Source organism: Phyllostomus hastatus, unplaced genomic scaffold (genome assembly GCF_019186645.2).
Source record: "Phyllostomus hastatus isolate PE091 unplaced genomic scaffold, TTU_PhHast_1.1 phas_scaffold_501, whole genome shotgun sequence".
NCBI classification, from domain to species: Eukaryota; Metazoa; Chordata; class Mammalia; order Chiroptera; family Phyllostomidae; genus Phyllostomus; species Phyllostomus hastatus.
Window position 1 is genome coordinate 27,715,672 of NW_025334033.1, and position 24,743 is coordinate 27,740,414.

The 24,743-nt window shown below is 36.6% G+C and overlaps 1 protein-coding gene across 10 annotated transcripts in view; it reads right to left on the minus strand.

Annotated features, from left to right (window-relative positions):
• The window catches only part of HERC1 (HECT and RLD domain containing E3 ubiquitin protein ligase family member 1), a 179,421-nt gene that overhangs the window by 153,199 nt on the left and 1,479 nt on the right, over positions 1–24,743 (minus strand). The window contains exon 2 of one of the 10 annotated variants that reach the window (XM_045822525.1): positions 8,350–8,444. The exons of the other annotated variants lie outside the window; for them this stretch is intronic. The gene's annotated coding sequence lies outside the window, so the exon portion shown is untranslated. The remainder of the gene's footprint in view (positions 1–8,349; positions 8,445–24,743) is intronic. 10 annotated transcript variants of the gene reach the window in all.

Here is a 24,743-nt window from a genome sequence, read left to right on the forward strand (position 1 = left end):
TACATAGAAGGTCTCTTACATAGAAGTACTTTGAAACTATAAAAATAAATGTTAGGCATTGCATTGTATGGTCTCTGTTAACCATGTAACCCCCAAAGGTAAGTAATCTGAACTATTTTAAGTTCTTTCTTTTATATTCCATCATGAAAATTAGTGTAACCTTAGAAATACAGTAACTCTTGTTGACAAATATAGGAATTATTTTAACTCATTATATCATTACAATGTTTTAGTATAAAAAGTTGACAACTAGCTATAAGCAAATTTACCATGTTTTGAATTATTCTGTTTTCAATATGATTCCAAAGAATTGGCTGCTACCAACCTCTGGGTTTTAGAATACCAATGTACTTTATAATGAAAGAATCTTTGAGAACAAAAAGAGTAAAGCAAGTTATCAAGTAGTCAAGTTCAACAACCTGTTACACAAATAGATGCAATTAGTGCACAAATGCAAATAGAAATGTCAGCACATGCAGGATACATTAATTTGTAACTGACCAGTGGCCATGAACCAGACAACAGATTTCAACAAAAGCAGATTTTCTAGAGGCATGAAAAAGCCAGTGGTCCTCATCATACATTGTACAGAAAACTCTCTTCTCCCTTCTTCAGAACCTTTAATTTGCTAGCATCTAAAGCCTAAGTCATGGCAATCATAATGTTTTTGGTAAACTTACCCTCACTGAATTCCCAATGATATGTCCAATTTACACCTCAAAAAATCATTCTTATGAGGCCTTCTAGAATAAATAATGGGGAAATAATGTTGGAAGCAGGTACTAAGGCTAGCTCCTCACACAATTTCAGAATACAAATATGTGAATATGATTTTGAGAAAGAAAAAGATAAAATTTAGACTATCTGATGATATCAAAAGAAATGAGGATGGGAGTACATAATAGCACCAAATACTAACTGGCTTAAAAGTAAATCAGAGGGATGTATACCCTAGCATATTCACTAATGAACTAAGGTCAGTTCCATTTGTACATTTTTTGAAAAGTCTTCTATAACTATACAAGATGGGGCAAAAGTAGGTTTACAGTTGTGAGCACACAAAACAGTTTATTTTTATTTTTATTTTTTTAAGAGTGAGGGGAAGGAAGGAAGAGTACTGATTGAGCTTGGTCAAAAAATAAAAGAACAAATGAAAGATACCCAAAATGAAATAAAGCAAAATATTCAGGGAATATACAGTGACAAGAAGGAAAATCAGGATTCAAAGCAAAGATTTGGAACAAAAGGACGAAATAAACATCCAACTGGATCAGAAGAAACAAGAATCCAAAAAAATGAAGAGAGGCTAAGGATTCTCTGGAACAACCTGAAACGTTCCAATATCCGAATTATAGGGGTGCCAGAAGGAGAACAACAGCAGCAAGAAATTGAAAGCTGATTTGAACAAATAATGAAGGAAAACTTTCCCAACTGGTGAAGGAAATAGACTTCCAGAAAGTCCAGGAAGCCCAGAGAATCCCAAAGAAGTTGGACCCAAAAAGGAACACACCAAGGCACATCAAGTTACCCAAGATTAAAGACAAAGAGAAAATCCTAAAAGCAGCAAGAGAAAAGGAGACAGTTACCTACAAAGGAGTTCCCATAAGACTATCAGCTGATTTCTCACAAGAAACCTTGCAGGCAAGAAGGGGTTGGATAAAAGTATTGGAAGTTATGAAAGGCAAGGACCTATCTCCAAGATTACTCTATTCAGCAAACCTTTCATTTAGAATGGAAGGGCAGATGAAGTGCTTCCCAGATAACATCAAGTTAAAGGAGCTCTTCATCACCAAGCCCTCATTATACGAAATGTTAAAGGGACTTATCTAAGAAAAAAAAGATAAAAAATATGAACAATAAAAGGACAACCACCTCACAACTATTAACAAATGAACCTAAAAGAAAAGAAAAACAACAAAAACAAAAACTAAGCAAACAACCAGAATAGGAACAGAATCAGAAATGGACATCACATGGAGGGATTTCAGTGGAGGGGGGGGGAAGGGAGGAATGGGGGAAAAGGTACAGGGAAGAAGAAGCACAATCAGTAGACATAAAATAGACGGGGAAAGATAAAAAATGGTATAGGAAACAGAGGACTCAAAGAACTTATATATACAACCCATGGACATGAACTAAAGTGGGCAGAATGCTGGAGGGTTGGGGGGATAGGATGGAGGGGGGATAAAGAGGGAAAAATTCGGAAAACTGTAATAGCATAATCAATAAAAAATACTTTAAAAAATAAGGTATTGCTTAAACTAAAAAATATCTTATTCATTGCAGCCTTGTTTTGAAGGGAAAAGAAAAGTAAGGTAAAAAACAAAAATGAGAAAGAATCTAAAATCTACCTATAAGAAACTGGTTAAATAAATAATGCATATACACTGAGATTCAAGGAAATCATTAAAATGAATGAGAAATATCTATCTGTAATTATCTGGGACATGCTGACTTATAATAACCATGATATATTAAGTTCTAAATACACTAAGATGAAGACTAAGCAATCCACTCCTCAGTATATTCAAAAGAACTGGAAGCAGGGATTTGAACAGATATATGTACACCAATATTCAGAGCAGAATTATTCACAACAGCCCAAAGGCAGAAACAACTCAAATGTCCATAAGCAGATAAACAAAATGTGGTATATACATATAACGAAGTAGTACTCATAAAAAGAAATGAAATTTTGATATATGGTACAACACGAATGGTCCTTGTTATATTTTGTTTAGTGAAATAAGCCAGACATAGAAGGATAAATATTATATGATTTCCCCTCTATGAGCTGCCGAGGATAAGCAAATTCCTAGATAAAGTAAGTAGAATGGGGATTAAAAGGGCCGTAGGAAAGAAGGGAAAAGGGAATTATTGTTTAATGGGTACAGAGTTTTTGTTGGGAATGATGAAAAAAGTTTTAGATATAGAAAGTAGTGATGTCACAACACTGAATACATTTAATGGCACTGAACTGTATACTTTACAACTGTTTTAAATGTCAGATGTTATCTATTTTACAACAATAAAAAAATTAGATGTAGAACAGTCTGCAGTATGCCACTGTGTAAAAAGAAAAATATTTGTGTAAGAAAAAATGAGAGAATATATATGAATGCATGACTGAAAGGGTTTAGAATCTCTGAAAGATACACACACACAGAAATGGGAATGGTTAACTCTGAGAAAAACTAAGAAAGTGGAGTTAGGGAACAAAAAGGAGACATACACGTTTTGCTGTAACCCCCTTTGTACTATGTGGGTATATTGCTTAATAATATATTTTTGTTAAAAAAAGAAAAGAATTATCTAGGCAAGAACGATCTTTCCGTAGATGCTTCAACTGTCAGGAAAGGGTTGTAGGAGAAAGGACTTTCACACAATCTCAAAATACCACCTCTATCTAGAGGTGGTATTAGTTATTAGTTATAAAGGGGGGAAAGTGCATTTATAGTGAAGTAATCTGGTAGTAGTCACCACGATAAACAAGTGATCAAACTTGGGATCACCTATAAAAATAGAATTAAATGCCCCCTAAAGTGATGCAAAAAGTACACTCCATCTATATAGTGCTCATGCACTAAATGTTTAGCCTAAATATATAATCTTAAAGAAACAATCAGCAAATTCAGATTATAGGACATTATTTTAAGGCAATGCCCTAGGTTCTTCAATAAAGTTAATGTCATTTAAAAGCCAGAGTATTGTTATAGATTAAAAGAGATATAAAAACCAAAAGTAGTATGTGAATGTGAATGTGATTAGATCCTGAATCATAAAAAAAAAAAAAATAAGTTACAAAGGATATGTGGGAGACAACTAGAAAAAATTAAATACAGACAGTGTGTATTAGATGACAATAAATTCATGTTATTTTCCTTAGACATGGATTAAAGTATTGTGGTTATGTTGGAGAATGTAGTTAGTTTTAGAAGATGCACAATGGAAGAACTAGAGGGGGTGGAGTATCTTGGTGACAAAAACTTACCCTCACTTAAAGCAAAATTGTGTGTGTGTGTGTGTGTGTGTGTGTGTGTGTGTGTGTGTTTAGAAAAAAGAAAAAAAACTGTGACAAAATATAAATGTTACAATTTGTGAAACTAGGTAAAAAGTATATGGGTAGTTATTGTACTGCCATATTTTGCCGTGTATAATGCACACTTTTTTACCCAAATTTTTGAGGGAAAATAAAGATGCACATTGTACATAGGTGTAATAATTACATACCATGGGAATAATAATGGGTATAAGAATCCCATGTATAACACACAAAATATGGTGCACAATATACACAGGGGCCCATTATACATAGCAAAATACAGTATTCTTCAACTTTTTTCTATAGGTTTGAGAAATTTTCAAAATGAAAGTTGAAAAGAAGAGGGCAGAAACAGCTGAATCACACACAGCTGGGTCCTGGTGATATAAAAATGAAAAAAAAAAAGACTATATTTTACAATAAAAGTATATATAGGGATTAAATAAGTATGGTTTTCCCATTTATTAACCATATCCTTCTATAACAGGGTACAGAGCAGGGTGGGGGTCCCCAAAAATATTCCCTATAGCCCATGGTTAGGGGGTGGGGATGATATAGCAGTTAAAATACTTTTCATAACAATGGTAAGTTAGTAGCTAATTGATAGCTCTGCTACCACCCCAGGTCTACATGACTTTCAGACCACATAGTGACTCGTGACATAGCCAGAAGTGGTGGTCCAATCTGGATGTCCATGTATCACAGGAGACTCTTGCCCTGACTAAAGACAGTGGCCAAGCCCTGGCTGGCGTAGCTCAGTGGATTGAGAGCGGGCTGCGAACCAAAGCATCACAGGTTCCATTCCCAGTCAGGGGACATGCCTGGGTTGCAGGCCACGGCCCCAGCAACTGCACATTGATGTTTCTCTCTCTATCTCTTTCTCCCTCCCTTCCCTCTCTCAAAATAAATAAATAAAATCTTAAAAAAAAAAAAAGCGACCAAAAGAAGGTAAAAGATATGGGGGAACTGGCAAAAGTAGCTCATTACAGGAGGGGCCAGATTTGAGGTCACATAGGAAGCAAGCTCTGGGTCAGCACTTCAAATAAGAGTGGGCAGAAAGAGGGAAAAGGATTTAGCCATGCTATCTGCAGTGACTGAGGAGCTACTTCTGCTTTATTGAGAATTCTGCCATGAGGGCTGAAAGAGTAGGTAGCAGTTATGAGGTTTGAAACGGCATAGAAGGGCTGCCCCATAGACAGCCATAAGGAAGCAGCCATGAAATAGGATTCGGCCATGAGGTTTGATGTGTAAGGAGGTGCCACATGGTTTGGAGTAAGGAGATGCCACACAGTTTTGGATTAAGAGCTAGAGTAAGAAAGAGGAGACCCACTGGAAAACCTGCCTGGAGAACACCGTCACAGAGCTGATGGAGCTAGGAATTGCAGGGACCAGCCTAATCAAGAACAGATTAGTGGGAGATGCCTGGAATGCTGAACCATGACCAGGAATGCTGAGCTGCAGATTTCTGCTTTTCTGAAAGACGGTAACCTCTGACTGGCGTATTCTGAGACTGGCCTGGGTTGACAGAAGGGGACAGGATTATGTGTTTTTGGATGTTTTAAAGAAAATAGAACTGAACAGCAGAAATCCTCTATTATTCTGAATCTGTATAATCTGTAAATAAACAACCCCTTTCCTTTTTCACCAAACTATTGCACTGGAAATCACACTTCTTGGCAGCAGGCAATCAAACCCCACAGCTGTTCCAGAACAGCATAGGTGGGGTTCTGTAACACTTCCTGATAGAGCATATGTAGTCAACTTATTTATTCCCAGAGTATTTGTATTAAGTAAATCTCACTTTTAACTTCCTTGTAACAATTCTTTTTCCTTTAAGTAATTACAGTGGTACCATCTCTATAAACTCAAGAGATAGATTTTTAAGTTAATTCAAAAAGGAGCAGGCAGGAAAATACTGCAACCCTAAACACAGACAGTAAGTTGCCTACTCTTCCTTAGAACGAAGATAAAAGCCAGACAGCAAGGCAAGTTTACTTAAGCTTGTGCTTTCTACAAACTACACAGAAGGAAGATAAAGGGCAGGTACTAGTAGCTGGGTTTAACAAAAATGAGAAGGCAAGTCTATCCATCTCTTAAATATTTAATCCACACTTTTATTGTTTTAAAATAGTATGAATTCCTATATATCAGAAAACATCTAGACAAATCTGTATTGTAACATGACTAGTGGTAAATCACAGCAAGGAAAAATAAATGGTGAAACTCATTTGGAAATGAGCTTAACAATCAATCTGTGAATACAACTATTGTCTTGAGAATTCTCTTTTAAACAAAACAATGAAGACACACTATAACGACCTGGCCCAAAAGGAAATGGCAAGTTTCTCTTATTCTCTCATCTTGAACCCTACCTAACTCCCTCCTAAAAATCTTTCAGTTGACAGAAAACATCAGAATTTGAAAATGAATCCATCCCTGTGCAATCAATCAAGCTGTGCATTTACTATACATATACTTCTATAAATATATTATAGTTTAATAAAAAGCTTTAAAAACACTTTTTAATGAAATATCTATGTCCCATATGCTGAAAACTGTAAGATATAGATTTTTTTAAAAAATCAAAATGTAAATAAATGGAGAGACCTGTCATGTTCCTAGATTGGAAGACTAAATATAAAAATGTCAGTTCTCCTCCAAACTGACCTATAGATTTAATGCAATACTTATCAAAATCCCAAGCTTATTATAAAATTTATATGGACTGGCAAAGGAACTAGCATAGATAAACTCACAAAGTCTTACCATCAACTTAGAACCAACAAAGAAGTATTGAGGGATGTAAATAAAATATAACCCAATCCTCAAATAGAAAGATATTTTTAGAATAAGGCCATCCCAAAAATCTTATTGGGCGAAGAGAGCGATTAACAAAGCATATTACTAGATACATTCAATAAAACAAAAGCAAGGTATGTTAAAGAACTGACTTCAAGTAGAAATATCCACTTTACAACCCAACACAGCAGACTCCTTTCCCCCTCACCATTCCAACAGTATTGATCAGTACAGACAAGTTATACACACACACACTCACACATGTGTTCACACATACATACAAAAGGCTCATAGAGTTGCTCCAAAAGAACCGTATTTTATGCTCCTTAATGTTTACTTAAAATGGTATGAGTTATTATCTTTTAATCCACTAGTGTGAAAGTTTTTTCCCATACTACTTTATACTACTCATTGCCTCTTTAAATTAACCTAACGTAGCCTTTCCTAACCAGTCAGCTATAGAGTGCGGGGAGAGCGATGGGGTTGACTCTATGCATCCCAGTTTGCCCAGGATATAACCATTTTATGCCTGCTGTCCCAGCGTGTACCTTTTTATCACAGCAAAGGCAAAAGACCAGATGCCTATTAATGTTCCCTTTTACAAATACAGTATTTCAGGTTATAAAACAGTATGTATAGAATTTTGAAAAAAATCCTATAGACAGATCTAGAAAAAAACCTGAAGAACTATACATTTTAATTTTTTTTTAATTTTTTATCCTCACCAGAAGACTTTTTTTTTTTTCATTGCTTTTAGAGAGGGGGGAGGGAGAGACAGAAATATCAATCTGAGAGAGAGAAGCATTGATTGGTTGCCTGCCACATACTCCCTGACTCAGGATCATCCAGACCAGGGTCCCAAGGGTTGCCTGGGCCTGCACACAGACCAGCATCAAACCCTGCAACACTGGTATAGGTGTGACACTCCAACCAACTGAACCACCAAGGCAGGGCTACACATTAGAATTTAACAGTGGTTATTTTTACACAGTGGGATAGTTTTCACTATTTTCTTTATACCTAAATTGTCTAAAAATTATTTTTACAATAGCACATTATTTTTTACACTTTCCATCTGTTAAAACACAGCTTTTCTTTCTGACCCAAATCTTCATCTCATTTCAAAACCACGCATACTTTAATATGTTATTCATAACTGAGACAATGTGATAACAGTGTAGAAAGCTTTAGTTTTTAAAATGCAAAAAATCTAAATTCAAGAACCAGCTTTGCTGTGGAAAATATGAAACCTACCTACCTACCTTTCCAGTTTGCTTAGAGGATCAAAGAAGCCATGTAAAAGTGCTTTAATGTAATATACTAATATGAGCTATAATTACTACAATTACATAAACAAACTATGAAACCTCAGATCTCATGTATAAAATAAGGGAGTCTTATTAAGTGAGCTCCAATTTACTTCTAAGTCTGAAATTCTAGTATTAACAGGATCTTCTTAATTCAGCCTTATACCTGCACCTAATCTATCTTTTGGGAGGGAAGTGTACCTTTTTTGTGAGTAATAGTTCCCAGGTCTCCATGTTTTCTATCTTCACTAGGACACAGCCAGCTCTTCAAATTCTTCTCTTATGGTCCTGACTGCCTGAAAGTTAAAGAAAATACATCTGTTCCCTAAAAAAAAAGCCTTTAAATCCCCTTTTTAATCTATTTCTACTTCATAATTTCCGTGTGCCATATCTTGCAGTACAGAGTAGTGGTTACACACAGGAACTCTGGAACCAGGATGACTACGCTCAGATCCTGGCCCAGCTATGTCACCAACTCTGCAATGTAACCTTCAACAATTTACTTAATGTCTCTGTGCCTCAATGTTCTTTAAAATTGAGATAACAACAGTGTACCTACGGCATAAGGTTGCTGTGAAGATTAAATGATTTATTAATTATATAAAAAGGAGGCCTGACAAAAATTCCTGGTATGTAATAAATGTTATGACTGAAGTCCTTTCCTGCCACTGCTTTCCTAAAAGTATAATACTTACAAGCTACGATAAAACAACCAACATTTGCCTCTTGTTTTCTCACTGAAAAATGCTTTACTGCCCCGATCGGTGTGGCTCAGTTTGTTGGGCGTCCTCCTGCAAAGTGAAAGGTCCTGGTTTGATTCTTGGTCAGGACACATGCCTGGCTGCAGGTTCAGTCCCTGGGCAGGGTGTGTATGAGATCAATGTTTCTCACATCAATGTTTCTCTCCCTGTCTTTCCCCCTCCCTTCCACTCTCTCTACAAATAAATAAATAAAACCTTTAAAAAAATGACCTATCAAAAACTTCTCCATATCACTGTAGTGAAATTATATACACTCTTTATCACTAGTCATTTTTCAAATTCTGTGTTTAAATCCTCTAATCCAACATTTCCCAAAATTTGTTTCCTCTACAAAATTTGTTCCACTAGTTCTTCAAGGGGTTATTATGGGGGCGGGGAGGTTCAGTGATCAAAATAAACTTGGAAAATGCTGAGCTGGACTTCCGGCCAATACGGAGGCATAGGTGGACACACTGTACCTCCACACACAACCAAGATTGGAACAACAAGTTAGAGGCAGAATAACACCCAGAACTGACAGAGAATTTATCTGAATGGAAGTCGGACAGCCAAGAAGTTGAAGTAGACCTGTTCATCCAGACGGGTAGGAGGGGTGGAGAGGAGCTGCTGGGCATGGGGTGCAGCACAGATCACGGCACCAAGAACAGGGAGAATTGGGTGCATAAGGTATCTGGGGCGCACAAGATCGCAGCGGGTAGACTCTGAGTATGCAAGCGGCAGCTGGCAGACCCAGTGAGGCCGAGATTGTGGACCAGGGCAGAGCACACAACCCAGGATCCCAGAGAAGGGACTGAGGTCCCATGGAGAACAGAGCTACCGCCATTGTTCCCTCCCGCCCCCGCCCCCGCCCCCACCCCCACATACAACATCACAATCTAGCGACTGGGGTGCCAACCCTGGTGAACACCTAAGGCTCCGCCCCTCACCATAACAGAAGTGACCAGACCAAAAAAAAAAAAGAGAGAGAGAGAGAGAGAGAGACATGTCTCAAACAGAAGAACAGATCAATGCCCGAGGACTCATCATTTTAAGCGACCAAGAGATAGCCAATCTGTCAGATGCACAGTTCAAAACACTGGTGATCAGGGAGCTCACAGAATTGGCTGTTTTTGGGCGCAAATTAGATGAAAAAATGCAGGTTACCATAAAAGAAATGAAGGAAAATGCACAGAGAACCAATAGTGATGGGAAGGAAACTGGGACTCAAAACAATAGAGTGGACCAGAAGGAAGAAAAAAACAACCAAACAGGAAAGAATGGAGAAATAAGAATTCAAAAACACGAGGAGAAGCCTTGGAACCTCCAGGACATCTTTAAACGTTCCAACATCCGAATTAATTATAGGGGTACCAGAAGGGGAAGAGGAAAAGCAACAGATTTTGAACACGTATTTGAACAAATAATAAAGGAGAACTTCCCCATTCTGGCAAAGGAAATAGACTTCCAGGAAGTCCAGGAAGCTCAGAGAGTCCCAAGGAAATTGGGCCCAAGAAGAAACACACCAAGGCACATCATAATTACATTAGCCAAGGTAAAAATGAAGGAGAGAATTCTAGAAGCAGCAAGAGATAAGGGGACAGTCACCTACAAAGGAGTTCCCATCAGACTGTCAGCTGATTTCTCAAAAGAGACCTTACAGGCAAGAAGGGGCTGGGAAGAAGTATTCCAAGTCATGAAGGACAAGGACCTATATCCCAGATTACTCGATCCAGCAAAGCTTTCATTTAGAATGGAAGGGCAGATAAAGTGCTTCTCAGATAAGGTCAAGTTAAAGGAGTTCATCCTCACCAAGCCCTTATTTTATGAAATGTTAAAGGGACTTACCTAAGAAAAGATAAAAAAAAAACATGTATAGTAAAAGGGCAGCAAACTCACAATTATTAACCACACCTAAAGCAAAACCAAAAGAAACTAAGCAAACAACTAGAACAGGAACAGAACCACAGAAATGGAGATCACATGGAGGGTTAGCAACAGGGGAGTGGGAGGAAGGGGGGGGGGGAAGGTACAGAGAATAAGTAGCATAGATTGTAGGTTGAAAATAGATAGGGGGAGGGTAAGAATAGTATGCGAAATGTAGAAGCTAAAGAACTTATAAGTATGACACATGGACATGACTAAAGGGGGGGATGTGGGTGGGAGAGGGTGTGCAGGGTAGAGGGAAGTGAAGGGGGAAATGGGACAACTGTAATAGCATAATCAATAAAATATATTTAAAAAAAGAAAATGCTGAGCTAATGTTAAACAGGGCTTGTTTTTTAACTGCAGGTCTTTTACATGTTAATATATATCATTACATTCCAAGAGGATAAAGTGAACATTGTTTACCAAGTTTATTTGACCCCAAAAGCCTTTTGTCAAGGAGCTACACTGGGAAATGCTGCTTCAGTTCTTTGATAACCTCTAATACAAAATACCGTGTTATATACACTCAATATTTTTTAAATCTGATTCACACCCAGGGCCTGTTCTCAAACTCATGCTGAGAAATCTGGCTCAAGAAACTAGTAGCTGTTGCTGCACAAATCACTTCTGAAATTTCTGAATAGGGACACTGACCGCTAAAAAGAACAAACACCAATGACCAGCTACACATGCTGGGTCACAAGCTGCTGTCTCACAATGGACATTAACCAAACGTTATTGGCCAAACGTCCTTTAAACAAAGTCCAGTTACTCAATATCCCCAAGTTTTTCCTGAATTTTCAATAAGGACTTTCACTCATCCCTTAAAGGAATTGTACCACAGAATCTTGTCAAATCATCCCAGAACCAATTCTAACATAAACAAAATGCCCAAAACATACAACTTACATCATTAAACTATCCAAAAGAACACCACATAATACATGAGGAAGGAACAATAAAATTTCACTATTTTGCAACCCCTAATGAATTAATAAATCTAAGCAATGATCATCAATAGCTAATAACATCAAAAAAAGAGATAACAAGACTTTATGTCCTTACGTACCCCCGATGGAAACACGAACCATTCTTATGAACAACTCATAGGGGGCGGGCGGGAAGAAACCCTAGAAAATAAATTCTTACAAATTTATCAATTTACAGGAAATTCAGGAGACTTGAATATGTTAAACGGCACTACAGAGAAGCAATCTGTAAAATGGTTAACTTCTTAAGGCAAACAACCTGGTTTCTTTTAACAAAAAATTTTAAGGAAAGAAAAAAAACAGAGATGTAGGAAGAGTTCAAGAGATTAAAAGTAATTTAATCAACATGCCAAACAACTGTCAAGTACTGACCTTATCTGGATCCCACCTCAAACAAACAAACTATAAGTATTTATATATATATATATAAAACAATCAGAAAAATATGAAACCTGATTACATACATGATAATATTAAAAACTTGCTATAATTTTTTCAGTATGATAATGATATTATGCTTGTTTTATAAAGACTATCTTTTAGAGAGCCATACGCAAATATTGAAAATTTACAAATTAAGTATGTCTGACATTGGTTCCAAAAAGCACAGGGAGTCCTGGCCAAGGTGGCTCAGTTGGTTAGAGTGTCAGTCATTCCATAAAAACTAAGGGTCGTGGGTTAGATTCCAGGTCAGGACACATGCTTGGGTTGCTGATTCCGTACCAGGTCAGGACAAGTGCAAGTGGACACTGATCAATGTTTCTCTTCCTCTCTCTCTCTCCCATCCCTTCTCTCTAAAATCAACAAGCATGTCCTCAGGTAAGGATTTTTTAATAAGTGCAGGGATTAGAGGTGGGATAGTGTTAGATATAAATACAGAGGGAACAACACTGCCAATAATAATTTTTGAAACTCAATGATGGATACATGGGAGCTCTTCACACTATTCTCTCTAGTTTTATACGAATACAGGTTTTAAATATTTTGCAACAAAAAAGATTAAAAAATACCGCTGTCTTAAGAAACTGGATTATCTGCCTAGGACTGCAAATAATATACATATTCCCATAGCAGATTAATGCACAGTCACGCATAAGTGAGTGTAAATTTACCATGACCAGACTATATTTACAAGAAATCATCTGACATGAATTTCACTAATATTCAACATGCTAAACTCTCTATATAATTATTCTTATTTACAAGCCTATTAATATCTAACCAATTTATGGTTTTCCATGGAAAAAAATTATGTTTAAGTATGATTTAGTTTTTTCTGTTAAATAAAGTAATGGTCACAGAAAAAACTTGGCAGATAATTTCACAGAGTCATGACCATCTTTCCAGTCCAGGATTTTCAACCGATATGCCACCAGTGTGCCACAAGAATTTTTAAAACATGCAATACCTGACTATGTAGTCAGGGACACTGACCTCTTTTCCCTTAGACTGTCAAATTTTTAAAAAAGACAACAGCCAACACAACAACTATCTGGTGTGAATGCATCAAAACTACACCTATTTTTTTATCAGCAAAAAAAATTTTTTTTGGTGTGCCGCAGAATTTTAGTAATTACTTTGTGTGTGCTATGAGATGATAAAGGTTGAAAATTGCTGTTCCAGTCCTATGGGTCTATGGTAATTCTAGAATTTATCAGCAGCAGCCTTACTGCCTAAGTACTCCAGCTCACTGAGTTCCAAACAGGACTAGTTTTATCTTGTGTATAAACACCCTTTCCTGCCTTCCTACTCTAAAGTAAATAGCCAAACAAACAGATGGCAGACCAAGAGGGCAAGAGTGGTGATAAGGAGGAAGTTAAAAGAAAGCACTATGGAAAAAGAAAATAACACAGAACAAAAATACTAAGAATGGGTAAGATTCAGCAATTCCTTAGATTTCTGCAAAACAAAGTCACATTTTGTCAATCATCAACTACTTTAAATGAAGTGATTCTATTAATTTTTTTGCATCTCACTTTATTCCCTTATATAAGGTACCTTTAAGAATTTTGAAAAGTCCCTCTTAATTAAACCGGAGACCAATTTAAATTAACCAGAGCAATTTAAACTATCTCAAAATAAACAAAGGAACCTGGGGACACAGTAAACTTTCATAAGCATGTCACTAAGGCCATAGGTTACATCAGCCTTTTCAGAATCTACCAAACTTTGTCTTTGACCTCAGAAAAGTAAAGAACCCCACCTCTATGCTAATCTACAATACAATAAAAACAGCATCAATACTATTTCAGCCTAACTGGTAGGTTTTTTATTTTGTTTTGTTTTCAAGATTTTTATTTATTTATTTTTAGAGAGGGAAGAGAGGGAGAAAGAGAAAGAGAAACATCAATGTGCGGTTGCTGGGGGCCATGGCCTACAACCCAGGCATGTGCCCTGACCAGGAATGGAACCTGTGATGCTTTGGTTCGCAGCCCGCGCTCAATCCACTGAGCTATACCAGCCAGGGCACTGGTAGATTTTAATGAAAATACTAGATTAACAAAGATTACAATAGCATTTCTATTTCAATTATAATCTCAATCTAAATTATATTTCTTAAAAATGCCTAAGCTTTCCATTTAATAAACATTAAGAACATGCTAATTGTAACAGGCCATCTTTGCCCATTCACCACGCCAATTCTCTTCTGCTTCTAGATTAAGCAAATTTCCAATCACTTATTTAAGAAATTAAGCCCATAACAACATATAATGCAAAAGTCCACCACTACAACTCTGGCAGTTTTGCCAAGGAATAGCAACTTCCTTTATAAGTAAAATCTTCATAAAAGAGAGTCTCACAATTAGAAGTTATTCAAGGGCCGTTTCCTTAGGCAGCTACCTCTCTCCTCTGTGGAAACTTGTCAAATGGCAGAATATCTACTCTGCCTATTTCACAGAGGTGTTATGAGATCAACTGAGAAAATGTTTACCAAGTACTTTGTAAATTAAAAAGAAATATACACATATAAGTCATTATTTCACAACTTGTTTGCACTTTAGACAGGTGGCAGACTAAACTTGCTCCCAAGGTCTACTAAGAAAAATTTCCTATTTCAAGGCATAAAGATTCACTAATATTTACTTTTCTATAGAAAAGTCCAATCTTTATACTAATTACTGTTCTAACGTCTATTCCCCCCTCCTTTGGAAGAAAAGAACTAGAAACATTCTTTTAAAAGCCAAAGCAACATGCAGTACCTAATATTCTATTTGTCATTATGAGTTACTGAACACCTATATAGAATGATCATGCCCATATGACAGGGGTGTCAAACTCATTTTCACCGGGGGCCGCATCAGCTTCACAGTTGCCTTCAAAGGGCCAAATGTAATTTTAGGACTGTATAAATGTAACTGCTCAACAGTTAAGCAAGAGCCTGGCACTGCTGCCAGATAAAAACAAGGTGTCAGGCAGGATAAAACAAGGTAGAGGGCCAGATTCAGCCTATGGACCTTGTGTTTGCCACCTGGGCCATATGACATTACTTGGCTTGCATTTTAGGTCAGCTAAAACCATTAAGCTAAGGCTGGCCATTTCCATGTTCTGCACCTGACAGTTTACACCAACACCCCGATTTGTTCCTGAATTCTACCACTTACTAGTTGTGTGATCTTGGGCAAATTACTTAACCTGTCTTATGCTTTAATTTCCTTATTTGCAAAATAAATGGTTTAAATGTGGTTTAAGCAACAGACAGTTCAACCAGATTCAAACATGGTCCAAATGAAAGTACTTAGAATGGTGCCTGATACAAAGTAAATTGCTCAATAAGTGTTACCCATTATTATTTATTTATGTGTGCATCTGTCTACTCCACCATACCACCTTCACTAAATTACAGAAATCTCTCCATCATTGTCCAAAAATCCTTCTTTTCAAAATAATGAGCAATTTTGAGAAAACAGAAACTAGTACCATATTACTGACAGAATTTCAGTATATGACTATACTTGGTTGTATAAGAAGTTCAGTACAAACTTATACAAAAGATACTAGCTCCCACATGCTTTTGAATTATACGAGATCTGTCCAGAGGGTATCCAGCCATGTAACGTGAAAAATAGAGACATTTATTAAAGATACAACATATAAGAAACATGTACACAGGACAATGATGCCTCAGTCCCCAACAAAATAGGTATCTCGGGACCTCACAAAGCTCTCCCAACTGCCCTGTCATACTTCCCTGAATCTCTTGGATGGTCTGAAATCTCTTCCCTTTCAATGGTGATTTTAGTTTTGGGAAAAGCCAGAAGTTGTAGGATGCCAAATATGGGCTGTAGCAGGACTAAGTCACCCAGGTGACTTGATGTTTGACCAAGAAACTCTGCATGGGATGTGATGTATGAGCAGGCCCATTGTTGAGATAAAGTTGCCAATCACCAGTTTCACATAGCTGCAGCCTTCTGAATCATCCAAATATTTTCCAGAGAAAAATGTTCAAGCTTAACACAAAATCTGATGCAGATTCATTGCTCTGCTTGCTCAGTCATCTTGAATGCGACAGCCACACAGTACTCATGCTCACTCAATGGTGTCTACTATCCCCACTGACTAGTACAGTGATGTTGTCATCTTTCACACAGGAGCATTCCAGTCCACTCTCCTTGGCTGCCAGGTTACATCAGCACAAACCATTTTCATTATATTAACAATGGCTGGACTTTTTCTGGACAGCCCTCATATTAACACATAGATATTCTTCCTAGTTTTTTTGGTTTCGTTTGGGGTTTTTGTTTTTGTTTTTGTTTTTTTAGCTTATCAATAGCAGAAATTTACTGCTCGCAGTTCTGAAGGCTGGAAGTCTGAGATCAGGGTGCCAGCATGGTCACATGAGGGCCCTCTTCCAGTTGCAGACTTGTGTGTTTACCCTCACATGGCAGAAGAGTCTAGGGAGCTCTGCAGAGCCTCTTCTACCCTCCTGTCTTAACCGCTTCCCAAGAATCCCACTTAACACACCATTATCTTTGAGGATCAGGATTTTGACACATGAATTTGGGGGATCTGTCTAGTTCTAGGTTATGTTATACTATATTTCTAATTAGGACAGCAAAGCTGCTTATTTGAATTGTATCATATAAAGTTGCCATGACAAACAGTTTTATGGTATAGTGACTAACAGGAAAGGTTTTAAAATACAGAAAAATTTAAAAGGGCTCATATAATTGCTACTATATTAAGTTTGAAAAAAAAAAGCTTGGAAAACAATGTATTTCCCCCAAAACCAAAACCAACAAGACTTTAAATCAAGAGTTTAGAGTGAGGAAAATATTTCTCTTCCAAGTGCAAGAGAAAATAGTACCACTACATCAACATCACTGCCATTATAATTAGACAACCAAAGAGCATGTTAAACCCTGCAAACACACAAGAGCTGAAGTTCCAGTTTGTTTTTTACATATCACTTAGCATATCCTATACACAATTATGTGTTCTTGATAACATTATAAATTCTAAAACTTAACATTTCATATGTGAGTACCCAATGTACAGAATTCACAGTAGTGTTTAACTGACTTAATAATTGTCCTTTGGCTTAAAACCTTAAGAAGGCAGAATCGCTTAATCTAAGTTAGAGACAATTTTACTCCATAGACCACATCCTAGAGCTGCACCCCTGGCTCACTATGGGGCAGGGTCTTTCTAGGGACTGGAATGAACAATACATTTAAGGTTCCTGCTCTTATGGACTTTACAGTCTAGTGGAAGTCTATTAGGAAGCCAAATAACAACCAAGTAGACAAATAAGTCATTCAATTTCAGGAACCACAGGTGTTATAAAAAACAAATCAAGAGAAATGAGGAGGGATAGCCATTGTTTTCTATAGTGCCATAACTGAAGATCTCTCTATACAGATAGACTCTGAGATCCCCTCTGAATTATGTAAAGGAGCAAGTAATGCAAAGACCTGAGTGAAGAGCACTCCAAACAGAGCAAAAACAAATATAAGCCCTGGGAATGCACCTAGAATGATTAAAAATATAGGGAAGTTCAGTGTAGCAGAAGTGCAGTGAAGAAAGAAAGGTGAACAGGTGCTACCTAACTACATCATGTAGTACCTTGTAGGCCATGCCTAGGAATTTGGCCATTTTCATTGTAAAAGGAAGTCACTGTAAAATATTAAATAGAAGAGTGGCCTATCAGACAGTTACAAAGGTCATCCTAGCTATGAAGTACATAATAGACTGTAGGAGGTCAAGTGAAAAAGAATGGAAACCAGTGAAGAGAATAGTGTAATTATCTAAGCAGATGAGGAGGCTGTTTAGACCAGAATAATAAGGTAGAGATGATGATATGTGATCAGATTCAAAATATATTCAAGAGATAGAGCCAAGAGGATCTGCTGATAGACTGGTTATAGGGTATAAAGAAAAGGAATCACAGATGACACCCAGGCTTTGGGTCTGAGTGACCAGTTAAATGGACCTGTCTTTTACTAGGAGTAGTTTCATAGGAAATGACAAGGGTAGGAATCACACCTTCTGTGTTGTAAAAATTTAGTTTGAGATGCCTACTAGAGAGCCAAATGAGATGTGAAATAGGCAGATGAACTATGACACTGGACCTCAGGGAAGGGGTCAAGGATGAACATACAAACGTAGGAATCAATCAGCGTATAAATAGCTTTTACAGCCATAGAAATGGATAAATGAAGATTGGAAAGACTTTGTTTAATCCTCACACCAGCCCTATAGGGAGCAACTATTATTATTCCCATTCTACAGATCAGGAAACTGAAAGCTAAGAGATTAAGACTTGACCAACATCACTCTGTTAATAAGTAGTTGAGTTAGGGGTAAAAAAGATCTAACTACAATGACCATGACCTTTCTCAACTGAGGTTCATCACTAAAACCAGAGTTTGAAGTGAATTCTGAAGTGAATATTTTCTCAGTTTTCCCAAGGATGGTTCATAACTAGTCCTATTCTAGATGCATTGGAGAGAAGTTAATTCTTTACAGACAATAAACATCCAAATATCCTGAAACATTAGGATTTAGTAGTACTCTCATAGAAACCCAATTGAGGAAAAAGCTGTACTATACTACCATTATTCTATTATTATCCCATTACTATTTCTACTACTACTACTACTACAAATTACCTGAAATGAGAAAGCTGGTGGGCAACATTAAGTAAATATCCTGTGATGTTTCATGGCCTTCCCTTTGTAACCAGTAAAACCAAGTATTATTTAGTGATTCTTATAGCACCAAAGGTGATTTCACGTTAACTAAGACTACACCAGACCTCTACTGAGACCATTCACAATCAGGACTCAGCATTTGTTTTCCTGAGAACATCAGTTCATCAGAAAACCACTAAGAACATCAGTTCTTCCAATGCAAGAATCTTTGTTTTTTCATTAATGTGTTCCAAACACCTGAACAGTGACTTTGCTGGGAAAGAACTTAAATTTCCAGCCTTGTCAGACACAGTTTGTTCCCTTGTAAGATAGGAATGTTTTCCATGTTATCTTAGTTTACAGGCACCAGTAAAATCTGATAGGATTATCCTAATCCAGAACTTTAAACTCTAGATTTCATCTTTCTAAAATTGGCCATATTTCTTTTTTTTTTTAAGACTTCACTTATTTATTTTTTTAGAAAGAGGAGAAGGGAAGGAGAAAGAGAAGGAAAGAAACATCAGTGTGTGGTTGCCTCTCATGTGTCCCCCATTTGGGATCTGTCTGGCCTGAAACCCAGGCATGTGCCCTGACTGGGAATCAAACCGGCAATACTTCAGTTCACAGCCCATGCTCAATCCACTGAGCTACACCAGCCAGGCGGCCGTATTTCTTAAGGAGATATTAAAGGTTATAGATATGGCCATCAGTGGTCAAAAAAAAAAAGCCTCAGCTCATGTGGCTCAGTGGATTGAACACCAGCCGGTAAATCAAAGGGTCAATGGTTGGATTCTCAGCCAGGGCACATGCTTGGGCTGCGGTCTGGTCCCTGGTAGGGGGCGAGTGCAAGCCAAACCACACATTGATGTTTCCCTCCCTCTCTTTCTTCCTCCCTTACCCTCTAAGAATAAATAAATAAAATCTTTTTTAATTGCCACAGCATGGTGTTAATATGTATTGTGTGTGCTGTTCAAAATAACTAGCATAAAATGTGAACCAATAACTACTATAGCTTATGGAAAAAATAGCTAAAGGAAAAAATACTCTCCTTATAATTTCAGTTATCCTTTGTGAAATTCCACAGGTATTACTCCCGAGAATGGATATTATGAATCAATGTAGCACCTCCATTAAATGCAAAAGGTTTCCAATGAATAATCCTTGCTAGCCGAGAAATTGCATTCCAATCTATTTCATCTGCACATAATAACCCACATGTATCCATGTAGTATTAGCAGACAATATATTTCATTTTCAAGCTGTAAGACCTGCCAACCACAGTCATTAAGTGCCCTTCCACCATGGTTTGGGTTACTGAAAAAACTACAGAAATCCTGACCGGTGTGGCTCAGTGGTCGGGCATTGTCCCACAAACCGCAAGTTCACCAGCTTGATTCCCTGTCAGGGCACGTGCCTGGATTGCTGGCCAGGTCCCCCATTTAAGACATGCAAGAGGCAACCAATAAATGTTTCTCTCACATATCGATGTGTCTCTCCCCTCCTTTCTCCCTCACATACCCTGCCTCTAAAAATAAATAAATAAAATCTTAAAACAAAGACTATAGAGCACTTGTTAAAATCAGTCATATCTGGAAAAAAGAACAATAACACATTTTTGTTAGTGAGACTGTGGGAAACACAGGTGCTCTCATACATTACTGGTAGGAATGCAAATCAGTACAACACTTTGGGAGAAAAACTTGGCAATACCTAAAAAACTACATATGCACTTAACTTTTTACCCAGCAATGCCACTCACGGGAAATCTATCTTGAAGGTACACCTCTAACAGTACAAAAATACATATGCACAGGTCATTTATTGCAGCATTGTTTATAATTGCAACACACAGGAAACAATCTAAATGCTCATAAGTAGAAGAATAGTTAAATAAACTAGGATACATCCACACAGCCTAGTAGTATACAACTATAAAAAAGAATGAATATTTTTAAAAATGTATCTCTTCAAAAGAATGAACTGATTTGGAGTGACTTCCCAGATGTACTGTTAAGTGATAAACGTCAAGTTCAAAAGAGTATAACATGCCACTCTTCATATAAGAAAAAGCGTATAGGAAAACAGCTTAGCAGTTCCTCAAAAAAATAAACACAGTTACTATATGACCCAGCAATTCCACTACCAGGTGTATACACAAGAAAATTGAAAACACATGTCCACACATAACCTCATATACGAATGTTCATAGCAGTATCATTCATAATAGCCGAAAAAAATGGAAAACCACATGTTCATCAATTAATGCACGAATGAATAAAATGTAGTGTATTCACACAATGGAGTATCATTAAGCCATAAAAAGGAATAAAGCATTGATATATGCTACATGGACGAACCTCAAAAAATTATGCTAAGTGTAAGAAGCCATGCACAAAAAGTCTGCATATTATATAATTTCATTTACATGAAATGTCCAGAATAGACAATTTCATAAAAGCAGAAAGTATATCAGCAGTTACCAGGGCCTGGGGAAGGGGAATGGGAAGTGAATGCTAATGGATACAGGGTTTCTTTTGGGGGTGACAAAAATGTTCTTGGATTAGACAGTGGTGATGGCTGCACAATCCTGTGCAAAAACCACTAAAAACTAAAATACTAAATACTAAAAACCACTAAACTGTACATGTCAAACATGTGAGTTTTATGGTATATGAATTGTATCTCAATAAAAAAAATTGTATGAGAAAAAAATATAAGAAAACATGCACAATCTGTTCATTTGTATAGAAGAAATCGTGGAAAAATAAACCAGAAACTGAAGAGACCAGTTAACTATAGAGCATGGAAAACAGATGGGGAGCAGGGGGGCTGGGGGTAGAGATGGGAACAGGGTAGCAGGAACAAGGTGTAATACTTCTTACTTTTAAGTATGTCTTTTACGTACTAATGTTTAATAATAGTAATGTTTCATATAACAAAGTAATATGAAATAATTAATAATGACAATCAACCAGAACTGGGGGAACCCAAAATGGAAAACAAAGAAAAGAACTTAATTGCATTACAGATGAAGAACATAACCACGCTAAAAGAAGTGGGGGAAAGAACTAACCTAAGTAGTTTTGGAAAACAGTAATTTTGCATCAGATACTATAACGATAAAGACACACACACACAAAGCTGTACACAAAAACTGCATTTAAGTAGCAAATATGTTTCTCACAAGGGTATGGATTGGAAATCACAAATACTTGATGTGCAGAAAGATATAAAAGTGGATAAATATGTTAGTATCCACTATAAATGAGAGCCAGGTTCCTCACTTCAGGAAAAAAGTTACAAATAAGAATAGGGGAAAAGCTGGAATGAACCTTGTGGTGTTGAACTGGAATAGAAGGTAGCAATATGCACTCACAGTTTTTATCATATATAGAAATAAATGTGTTTGTGCATATGCCACATGCTCACCTGCATGGACGGGTTAGTATATAAACATTATTTCCTAGCTCTGTCCTCTGAAGGCCTAGGAGTAATGACACTCCAATGAGCACACCTAGCATCCAGATCTTGATTTAAATTTCATTCTGCAATAAAAGGAAGCAGAGCTCCTTAGAGAAGTGGTTGATTCAAGGAAAGATATAAAATAAGGAATAGCCTGTGGTGCCAGAATATAAAGCAGTACTCTAAAAAGGGTAGAGGCCACCCTGGTAGAGCTCCACTAGTGGCCAAACTGATAACAGTTTGAGCAACAAAATACTACTACTATTGAATTATAACCTGTAGAATAAATACCCAAGAGATTATACTTATATAAATATATAATTGAATAAATAAATAAGGGACATCTCTTTCTTACAGAAGAATTCCAATAATAAATGCAAAAGGGATGAGAGAAATACAAAATCACTGTTAAGCAAATGCCACAGTAATAACTGTTGCAGACAAGATCCACCAATAGATGCTAAAATCAGTGGGAGCAAGTGCGAGAAACAATATATCTCAAAGTATAAAGAATAGCAACTTGACAGTGGAGAAATATAGCAGCAGCCACCTTAACAAAGCCACCAAGGTTAAAATATCACCAGCAGTGAGACATATCAACACCATGAACCTTCTAATATGATACACTGAGGACACGTCACTTCTGTGGTTTTCTTGCAAACATATATAACTCTCAAGCCCAAAATGAGAAAAATTCTACAAAATAACTGACCACTACTAATCATGTCAAGGTCATGAAAGAAAGGAAAAAATGAAGAACTAACAGAGATAAGAGGAGACTAAGAAGATATAACAACTAAATGCAATATGGGATCTTAGGACAAAAAAAAAATGCATGAGGGGCAAAACTGGTAAAATTCTAATAAAGTCTGTAGTTAACAGTATTATACCAAAGCTAATTTCCTGATTTTGTCATTGTGCTACGGTTATGTAAGTCATCAACATTAGGAGATGCTGTATGAAAGGTATATAGGAACTCTGTACTATCTTTGAAACATTTCTAAGTCTCTATTTCAAAATAAACAGCTGAAAATAAAACCCCACAATCAATCATCTTATTCAACTTCCATATTTCCTTGCTCGGGGTCTCATCTGGACTTTAAAATTGCCATTAACTTAAAGGACCCATTAAGTAACAGCAAAACAAACTAACATCATAAAAATAAGATCTGGCATCTAAAAAGTAAATTACCTACTTTATGTTCCCTTATAAATTTTTCAGTCAAAAATATCTGCTAGCTGTTGTGACTTTACTGGCTTTGCAAATTCCTTTTTAAATGACATGACTAATTTTTTGTTTTCAACGGCACAATAATCTGCAGTATGTGAACGTAACTGCATTTCATTTGTCTGTTAAATCAGTTTTATTTACATTAAAAATTATCTTCAACAGATTATAGTAAGTTTGTTACTTATTATTACATAGTTGTCCAACTATAAGATTCAAGCTTTGTTTCACAGGTCAATTTGCTTTTATCCCAACACAATTGTCTCTCCATACCCCAAACCACAAAGTTATTGTAATTTTAACTTCTAAAAATCTGATTTTTAAAAAATCAGCTGTTCAATGTATCCAGTCCATTTTTTTTTATTTCAAATATTAAGACAGAATCATTTAGTCATTCATGGGGAAAAAATGCTTAGGACATTTGAATTGTATTGTTATTTATTATTTGCATCTTTTACTGACCCCTCGAACCCAATAAACAACACAGTCTTCTAAATTTCTTTAATCAAATAAGATTTTTAGGAGTCAGTTATGTTAATAAGCAGATTAAGTGATATATTTACATTTACTTTCTCCTCCATGCACCACCTGGATGCCTATACTGGATGCCTGTTTACTGTGTCACATGCAAACAGCATGACTAGAAATTTAAGATACAAAGTGATAAGAACCTTAGGCAAAGCAAAATTCGTAAAAGTTTAGAATTCCTAGAAGTCTTAGTAACCACTTAATCCATTCCAATGACAACCCCAGACAGATGACCACCTATCCTATTTTTAAAAGCCTTGGGATTTCCAACTTCCCTACATTTTGCCATAAAATCCTAACGTGATTTAGGGGAAATAGTACAACACTATTCTTTGCCCTACCTAATACTTTCTTTTCTCAAATATATAATGATACATTCTAACTCACTTCCAAGACTCACTCTCTCTATATATATACACACGCGATATAAACATACATATATATGATATATAAAATCAAGAATGTAACTCACATATGCATATATGTGCATACAGGCACCTAGGACACTCAATTTTGCTTGTATAAACACACATGATTAGAAACCTGTATAATCAAACGTACAAATCCACAATCACGAAAGCACTAGGAAACA